This window comes from Poecilia reticulata, linkage group LG2, assembly GCF_000633615.1.
Source record: "Poecilia reticulata strain Guanapo linkage group LG2, Guppy_female_1.0+MT, whole genome shotgun sequence".
NCBI lineage: Eukaryota > Metazoa > Chordata > Actinopteri > Cyprinodontiformes > Poeciliidae > Poecilia > Poecilia reticulata.
In genome coordinates, this window is record NC_024332.1 from 45,113,349 (window position 1) to 45,122,137 (window position 8,789).

An 8,789-nucleotide genomic window follows, 5' to 3' on the forward strand; every position below is an offset into this window, starting at 1 on the left:
GAGTCACTCAATATCAGCACTCCACACTTTACAGATTATGCACACACATTTGTTCAGTTTTACCCACCAGTAGCTCATTGCTCTGAGTAACAATTATCCTCCCTCCACAGGCAACCAGCTCACTYTCCAATGAGGAGCAGCTGTGCAGAGCCCAGAACAAAAGGCTACATGCTAATTACTAACAATACTCAAGAAATACCATTAAAACTTCTCGTGTGCAAATTGCTATTTATGTGCAAATCTCTGCTTAAAGTGCAGTGCTAAATAAAGTGCTTGTTCATAAAGTGCCAAAAGTGCATTTAAAGTGCTATACAGTGATGTAAGTAAAAGTAGACCCAGTAATGAAGCTCTCTTCATTACACAGGCGTTTCAAACTATGAGTTCACGACGACTTAATCAGGCGCATTTCCACGAACGAGCTAAAGGTGGAGCTAAATTTTAGATTTAGCACGTTTGCTAACTGAAAAGATTTAGTAGCCTTTCAAGGTGTGACGTAATTTGACTCTAAGTTAGCACTTCAGCATTAGCCTCCTCTACGTTGTTGATGTACGTTGTTGGYTTCAGAGTTAGTGTAACTAGCTTTCTAGTTAGCGCCCATCACTGAAATATATAAACTGAATTGAGTTTAGTGCTTTAGCATTAGCAATTTAGCATTAGCTCACACCAAGGCTAAATCGGTGTTGTTGTACCGATTAGCATGAGCGTAACTAATGTTTATTATTAGTAATTTAGGATTAGCTCAACTATTTTATTTAGCTGCTCCCATCACTGAAAAACATAATTAGAACTGATTAACATCAGTTCTAATTATGTTTTAGAATAAAACATAATTAGAAGCATTAGCTTCTGTGCTAATGCTAAAGCACAGAAGCTTTAGCATTAGCTTCTGTTAAATACCGTGATGATGTAGCGAGTTAGTGGAACTAATGGTTTAATTATTGCTACATAGTTAGCATAACTTCCTTTTCAGCTAGCTGGGCCCACCATCGGAAAACATACTCCAAACTGAAGTTAGCGCTTTAGCATTGGCTTCCACTGAATACCGTGTCGGTGTAGCCATTTAGGGTTAACTGTTTAGCTAGCAGGCTGCACAGTGGTGCAGTTGGTAGAGCTGTTGCCTTGCAGCAAGAAGGTTCTGGGTTCGATTCCCGGTCTTTCTGCATGGAGTCTCCATGTTCTCCCTGTGCATGGTGGGTTTTCTCCMGGTACTCCGGTTTCCTCCCACAGTCCAAAAACATGACTGTCAGGTTAACTGGCCTCTCCAAATTGCCCCTAGGTGTGTGTGTGTGTGTGCATGGTTGTGTGTCTCTGTGTTGCCCTGCAACAGACTGGTGACCTGTCCAGGTGACCTGTCCAGGTGACCTGTCCAGGTGACCCCGCCTCTCGCCCGAAACGTTAGCTGGAGAGGCACCAGCTCATCCTGACCCCATTAAGGGACAAGGGTGCAAGACGATGGATGGATGGATGTTTAGCTAGCGCCGCCCACCACAGGCTGTTGGTTTATCTGTATTTTAATGGGTTTTCCTGGGTGAATGAGTGAGTTAATGGGTTTCGTTGGTGCCAGAGCTGCTCCTGTCGTTTGCTGAGGCAGAAAAAACACCAGTTTAGCTCTGGAGCTGGTTCCACCTCGTGTGATTTCCAGTCCTGCTGTCTGATAATAAACACTGCGCTTCTTATTTGAGGCCTGGTTGTTGTTGCTCTCTGCTAAAAGCCTGAATGCTTCATTCATGTGAGCCTCCAGAACTGGGCCGGCCGGCGCTGCTGGTCCGTTCAGCTTCGGGGGGGGGAAGGAAAGCCTCAAATCATCACTCTTTTGTCTTTAGTTAGTGGGTCAATCCGTGGAGGCCGTGCTCTCCTGTCAACCCGCCAACGTCCGTTACGGCCCCGCGCCACACGCTCCTCCTCAGCCTCAGACATCACCAGCTTTGTTGCGGCTCAGATTTCCCCTCTGGTTTCAGCTCAGCTCTCACGGAGCAGAAGAAAGCGGGAAAGTTGCCCTCGGTGATCCCAGAAGTCAGATGGCCTTGGTGATAGCTGCCACGTAGCAGACATCCCACTGTGAAGGCCTGAGCCGCTTCCCTCTGGGCATCAACCTCCTGATAACATCCAGAGACTCAGGAGCTGCGACTGAACAGCGGGATGATTTCCACCCAGAGAGGAACGAACCCAACAGATACGCGTCTTTTTTTCCTATTTGATTTTAGTGTTTAAAGCGAAGCCAAAAGCCAAAGTGGGATAACGGATTGAATAAATCTCCAAGTGGAGCTTTGGGTTGTGGAGTATTCACTCTGAAGAGGCTGGAGGTGAAAAGGACGATGATGTTTTTAAAAACTAAGTACACCCTTTCTGCTTTTGTCAGATTATAGAGGAGATCTTGCTGCTGTTGTCACAATAAATTCCAGTTTACGATGTTTAACATGTCCATAAAGTTTTTATTGTTTGTTTTACTATTTTTCTCCACTGTTTGTTCAATTAAAACATCAATTAACAGCAATAAATTAGGACATAAAGTGTGCAGATACAAATCAAGACTTCTTTCTGTGACTGGTCTCCTAAATAAATGTTTTACWAATAGGAATGCTTTTCAAGAGCGGTGTTTGTGTTTGTGGGGCTTTAATTGCTGCGACTCAAAAGCTGCATTTCCTGCACAAATGTTTGAAGAACTATGTTAATAAATGTAAAAAAAACAAAACAAACAAAAAAAACAATGTTGCAAGTGCGGTATTTCCATTAAATAAGAAACACAATTAAAATCACACGTGAATAAGTTTGTTCATGGAATAAGTCACCAGCCATGATACTTCAACCACTTCCTGTTGTCGTCTTCTTCGTCGTTTCTCGCAGTGGTAACTTCCTGTTGTTGATCATGTGACCTGTGTGGAGCGAAAGAAAAAAAGGATTTCCATTGCAGTTCTGCAAAAACAAACAAAAAACAAAACTAATGACGATAAAGCTCTGAAAAAAACTAAAATCTTACCGTTAATTTTAATCTAGAGTCTAGAAAAGTAACTTTTCAGCCACATAATCTGATTTTAAGTCAATAATTCTTGACTGCAGATGCAAACAGTTCTAGCTTTCGACACAGACTCTGTAATAATTTTCAGCCGTTGTTTACGTCCAAACTTGCCGGCCGTAAACTGGTGCAGGATTACGATTCACGTCTCACATCATTTAAACGTAGAAGTTGGTTTAAATGCAACACGACTGACGAGGCCTTGAAAACCATCAAATACGGTTTAGTTTTGCACATTAAATCTGAGTTCACAAAAAGCCCATTTGGGTGAAAATAACTACCATGGAGAGGCAGCTGGTGACTGGACCGAAGTCCTTCCAACAAACTGCGTCCATCAGCAGAACGACGATTCAAAACCAGCAGCAGATCTACAGCAAAATGGCCTAGTCAAAGCAGCAGACTGGAAAGTGTTTGGTTGTTGGTTTTGTAGTTTGCATTGTGGATGAATCGATGTTTTCTTCCAGGAGGAGCTGCCATGACGTTGTCACGGTAACGGCGCTGCGGCCGACCGGCTCGTCGTGCTGCAACATCCAGCAGAGAGAAGAAGATGGAGGTGTGTTTTCTTCTTCTCCTCCTGGGAAATCTCCAGTGATTAATTACGGCGGTGGCGCCCGCTGACCTGAATAAATATGCATTAAACAAGCATTTTAGCTGCTTCATCACATTTAATAAAGCGGGTGACGGGCAGGAAGTGAGAATTTTACGAGGCTGATTCACTCAGCAGCTCCTGGACGGCGGGGCGGCCGGTTCTGGCGGCGGCGAAGCCGTTCACGCCCTGATTGCTCCTAACGAGGCGAACGGCGGAGCCTCGACGTACAAGAAAAAAACGAAGATCCCACTCCCGCTGGGGAGAAATGTCACCTCACCTGTTCCCCCCCAGGAGTCCTGATGGCTGGAAACGCTGTGAAACGTTTAACAGCGTCCTGGTTGTAGGTGAGGAGGAAACGTCAGGAAGGTTTGAGAGGAAGCGGCGAACGGCGGCTGAAACGTCCTCGAGGTTTCCTGGCAGGATGCTGAGCCTTCAGGAGGAGGAAATCGATGGCGACCCGCCGTGGTGACCGACTGCTGGCAGGAAACAAGGAGCGCCGCGTTCTGGGCCCAAAACGGTTCAACCTCACAGAGGCACAACTCAACCCTTAGATATCGCCATGACAACCCAACACCGGATTTAACTCGGGGTGAAAACACCAGAAACTAAATGCTAAGCTTCCCAACTAAATAAAGCTAAATATTTAGTTAGAAGTATTAAATTTGCTAACTAAATATTTACTCAGTAGCTAATATTTAGTTAGCAAGCAAAATAGTTAAAAGCTAAATATTTAGAGTGCCAACTAAATATTTTATTTGCCAACTAAACATTGAGCTTGGTACCTAAATATTTAGTTCTAGTCCAAATATTTAAACTGAAGCTACATTTTCAGTAAGCAAGTTAAATATTCAGAGAAAAGAAGATGGTGTTTGCCAAACTAAATGCTTAGCTTGCAAACTATTTGGCTCAATGACTAAATATTTAATTAGTGAGTTAAATAATTAGCTTTAAACAAGGAGCCATTTTACGACCCATCTCATCATGAGTCGTCATTCAGCCATCGCCATGACAACACGGCCCGGCCGGCCATCGACCCGGCTGAGCTCAGGACATATGAACTCGGGCTGCAGGGAGACGCGCCGTTTCCCCTGCAGTCAGAAAAGTTTAATCTCAGCCGACAGGAGCAACGGCTCGTTTCTGCCGACTCCTGCATGTCGTCTGGGTTTCTAACGAAGCAGCAGAAGAAGAAGGAGGAAGTTCCACTTCCTGCGTGGCCGTGACTCACCCAGATGAACGTTTCCCCCGGGTGAGACGACTCCTCGTCTCGTTCAGGCTGGAGTTTCGCTCCGTCTGATGGATCCAGAGTCAACACCCACCTGCTGCAGCTGCAGCCGACAATTAACTCCAATCATTTGGGTTGTTCTGCCTCACGAGGGGAAGAAACGGTGGTTCCTCTTTTAAAGTCACATTTTCAGCATATTATTCATTAATAAACAAGTTTTTAATCTAAATTAGCTGGAAACTAAATATCAAACTCTGAGCCAAACATTTAGTTAATGCTAAATATTCAGGTAGATACTTAGTAAGCTATTAGCTCTGAGATAAATATTTAGCTAGCAAGATAAATATCTAAATATTTATTACCCCCACGCTAAAGGTTTATCCAGCTAAATAAAATATTTATTTTTTTAAACTTTAGATTGAATATTTGATATTTAGTTTCAAGCTAAATATTTAGCATTAACTAAATATTTAGATATTTCAATTCTGAGCTAAATATTTAATGTGAAGCTAAATATTTATTATCTCCAAGCTAAAGGTTTAGCTTGATAACTAAAATATTTAGTTAGTTTGGAGCTAAATATTTACATTGTAATATTAACGTTTAGCTTGCCAACTAAATATTTAACTCACACCCAACTACTGAGTTTACAAGCTACATATTTAGTTATATGTAGCTTGTAAACGACATGAATTCATGACATTGTGAAAATGTGACAGATGAACCTCCATGTTTGTCTCTTAGAGCAGCAGAAATTAATTAACGACAGCCAAAGCTGTGAAATGGCTCCGTTTCATTCGTTCACGTTTTCCTGTGAATCTGAAATGTTTGCAAGCCTCTGACTCTGTCTGCAGGGGGACAACATGCAGAGCTGCAGCCCTCTGGCTGCTTTGCCAGGTCTCTGATGTGCAGGGATTGTTTTCCATCATCATAATTGTTCCAAGCAAAAAGTCTCAGCTGCTCCATCAGGGCCAAAAGACACTCGGAGCCATGAATCACTGCGGACGGATCTCAGCTCCTCCGTTTGGGTTTCAGACGCTGCGGCTGGTTGCTATGCAGGTTTCATCAGGTGGAAGTTTCTTAACGCCAAATCTTTATAAATAATTCAACATTTTGTCCCGTTGCAGGTAAAACTCTAACGACCATCAATCCTCTGAGCTGCAGCGTTTCCTGCTGCAGTTTGTTGCTGTTGTCTCGTCCCGGCGCTAAGTGGAAATCCGGGTGTGAAATTAGGAATCACTTGGAGCGCTGTGCACCCGTCTGCCTTATCAGCGGCGCCGTTTGCTAATGGGATTTCCAGTTGCCCGGGTTCTGGGCCTGGCGGCGCCGTCCTGTGTGGGGAACATGTTCGGCCAGCGAGGCAGGCAGAGATACGAGCCATTTTAGTTTTCTGCTTCTAGAAGATGGAAGGTCAGAGCCAGGAGTTTTATTTCCATTTATTCTTTGAATTAGGGCTGTTGTAAACGATTATTTTAGTAATCGAGTAATCTATAGATTTTTCTTACGATTAATCGAGTAATCGGATAAAAACAATTATGAAATAAAATATTGGTAAATCTTCCATAACACCAGTGTTACTATCGGATATGAACATCAGTCTATTTTTTCCACCTTTGAGCTTCCCTACCAGTTATTTTTTGTAGACCGGGGGAGCAACACGGGATATTTACGGCTCCTCCGTTCAGAAACTCATCTACCAGCCATGTTCCGCCTCCCGTTTGTTCAGACCGGGATGATATCAGTTTATTGTGCGGTTCGTCCGTAAAGCTGCTCTTACCCTGTAAGCATCAACCCTCAGCCGTGTTCAGTCTCTCCGCTCACCTGTAGAAATCCTCCTCAGCTTCTTCCCGCCGTTCAACCAGCAGCTCCGGAGCAGAAAGGCTGCCGGACTCCCAGCATCGCGCCGTCATTTTAAGGATGTTTATTGGTCCCACAAAAACGATGAAAACCCGGAATTATCACCAATCAGTAAAATCCCCGCGGGCCGAACTTGAAGATTGGACGTTATGCCGCTAACACGTAGCTTCCGTCAACAACTCAGAGGCGGAAGTCAGAGCTCCGCGCAACGCAAATAATGTTCCGGCTGAAACACGGGGCGCTAAATGATGAAACATAAATTAACGAAGCTTCGAGGCAGGTCAATTTTCCTCGAGGAATTTTAATAATCGAGGTTCTCGAATCACTCGAGGAATCGTTTCAGCCCTACTTTGAATTACTTCTTGATTTGTAGATGGTTTCTTTAATTTGCACCAACAGAGTAAAAAAAAAAAAAAAAAAAGTAGTGCTGTCAATCAAGTAGCTCCAACCAATTAAAATGCCAGAAACGATCAACAGGAAACTTACTGCTATAAACATGCAGGCTAGTGGTCGGAAGCTCATTCAGGGGAAACTGACAGGTAAATAATGCATATTTTATTTTCTAGTTCTGTGGTGCTCCTCCCCCTTTCTGATGACGCCCTGGGCAACTGCCCACAAAACTCGTCACTGTATAAACGTTTTTAAAAAATGTTTTATCGTCTCAAACTAAACAAGAGTCTCAGTTTTCCAGGTTTTTACATTTTACACATTGTCAAAGATGAATAAACTTTAAATTCTAATAAATATTTAACACTGGAACTGGAAGACATTTTAAAAGTCCAAAATAAAAAATAAAAATAAAAAAAAACGACAAAATTAATTATGAAGTCTCTGTAAACTAAAATGTTCTTCAAAATAAAGGGTTAAATGAGACCAAAGCAGCAGACTGAAGATTTTCATCATCCAGTTTTTGGTAGAAGGAGAAAATTGATAAATTATCCAAATGTTTGCAAAACTTTGTCAATATTCTGTTAATGTCAAAAAAACAAAAACAATTTCGCAGCTGCAGCATTTCCATTAAATGAGAAACACAATTAAAAATCACATGTAAATAAGTCACCCGCTATAATACTTGAACTACTTCCTGTCATCTTCTTCTTTGTTGTTTCCACCAGTAGTAACTTCCTGCTGTCGATTATGTGACTCGCACCTTCGATCCGATTTAGACCAACATTTGGAAGTGGATCAGATCAGATTTTTCTTTTTGTGTGAAGCCATTGGAATCGGGCCGATTATATCGCTGTGAAAAAGTGAAACAGGAAGTAGCCTGAGTCACCAGCAGCATTCAGAGAGCTGCTTCTGCCGCTCAAGGAGAAACGTTTGGATGTCAATCAGCTGCCACGCTGGAGAAGACGGTCAGAAAAATAAAGGATTTGGTTGAAATCATCAGAGAAAATGAATGAATCTATTGACAGCTGAACCCACAGATGGCTGCAGGTCTGAAACGGCTTCATGTTTGTTGCTAGCTGCATCTTCAGAGCGTTTCTGCAGGTACTGACCGTCTGATCCAGATGAAAGGTCGTCTGGATCAGACATGGCGGCTGTAAATAATGCATCTCGGAGTGGATTCATTTCACAGGCAGGCGTTCATTACGTGGAGAACAAAGAGTCCGAGTTAAAGCTGTCTGGGCTCCAGACGTGGTTCAGCTCGTGCAGAAACACAGGATGAACATTTCAGCTCAGCACAGAGAGCCTGAGCTGTCATCGCTCTCCAGAGATCCTCGTCCCGTCACACGGACACAGGGAGACTGTAAAAATGGTTCCAGGCTGGAAACCGTTTGTTATATAATATCATGTAATGTTAGACGTTGAAGCGTTGGACACTGAGGTTGGTGGAAAAGACAAAAACAGCAAAATGCAACCTGTGGCTGTTTTACAGAATATCTGCGTTGAATGTGAACAGAATGACTGAAACCACCTGATTCTGTTTGTAATTAACGGCAATAATTTGGGTTATTAACCTGAAAAAAGAGAAAAAATGGAGGCACATTTTTTTCTAAGTTATATTTTTAACACATTATTAGTTATTGTACAAATATCACATATTTCATTAGCCAGCAACATATTTAGCTAGCTAGTTAGCTAAATATTTAGCTTAGCTTGCTAAG

The 8,789-nt window shown here is 42.7% G+C and overlaps 1 long non-coding RNA gene across 1 annotated transcript in view; it reads right to left on the reverse strand.

Moving 5' to 3' along the window:
• Positions 1–1,472: 1,472 nt before the first annotated feature.
• Positions 1,473–8,789, reverse strand: part of LOC103461874 (uncharacterized) — a 20,560-nt gene continuing 13,243 nt past the window's right edge. The window contains exons 2-3 of the long non-coding RNA XR_533226.2: positions 4,828–4,964; positions 1,473–2,873 (exon numbers count right to left, since the gene is read on the reverse strand). This is a non-coding gene — a long non-coding RNA (uncharacterized LOC103461874). The remainder of the gene's footprint in view (positions 2,874–4,827; positions 4,965–8,789) is intronic.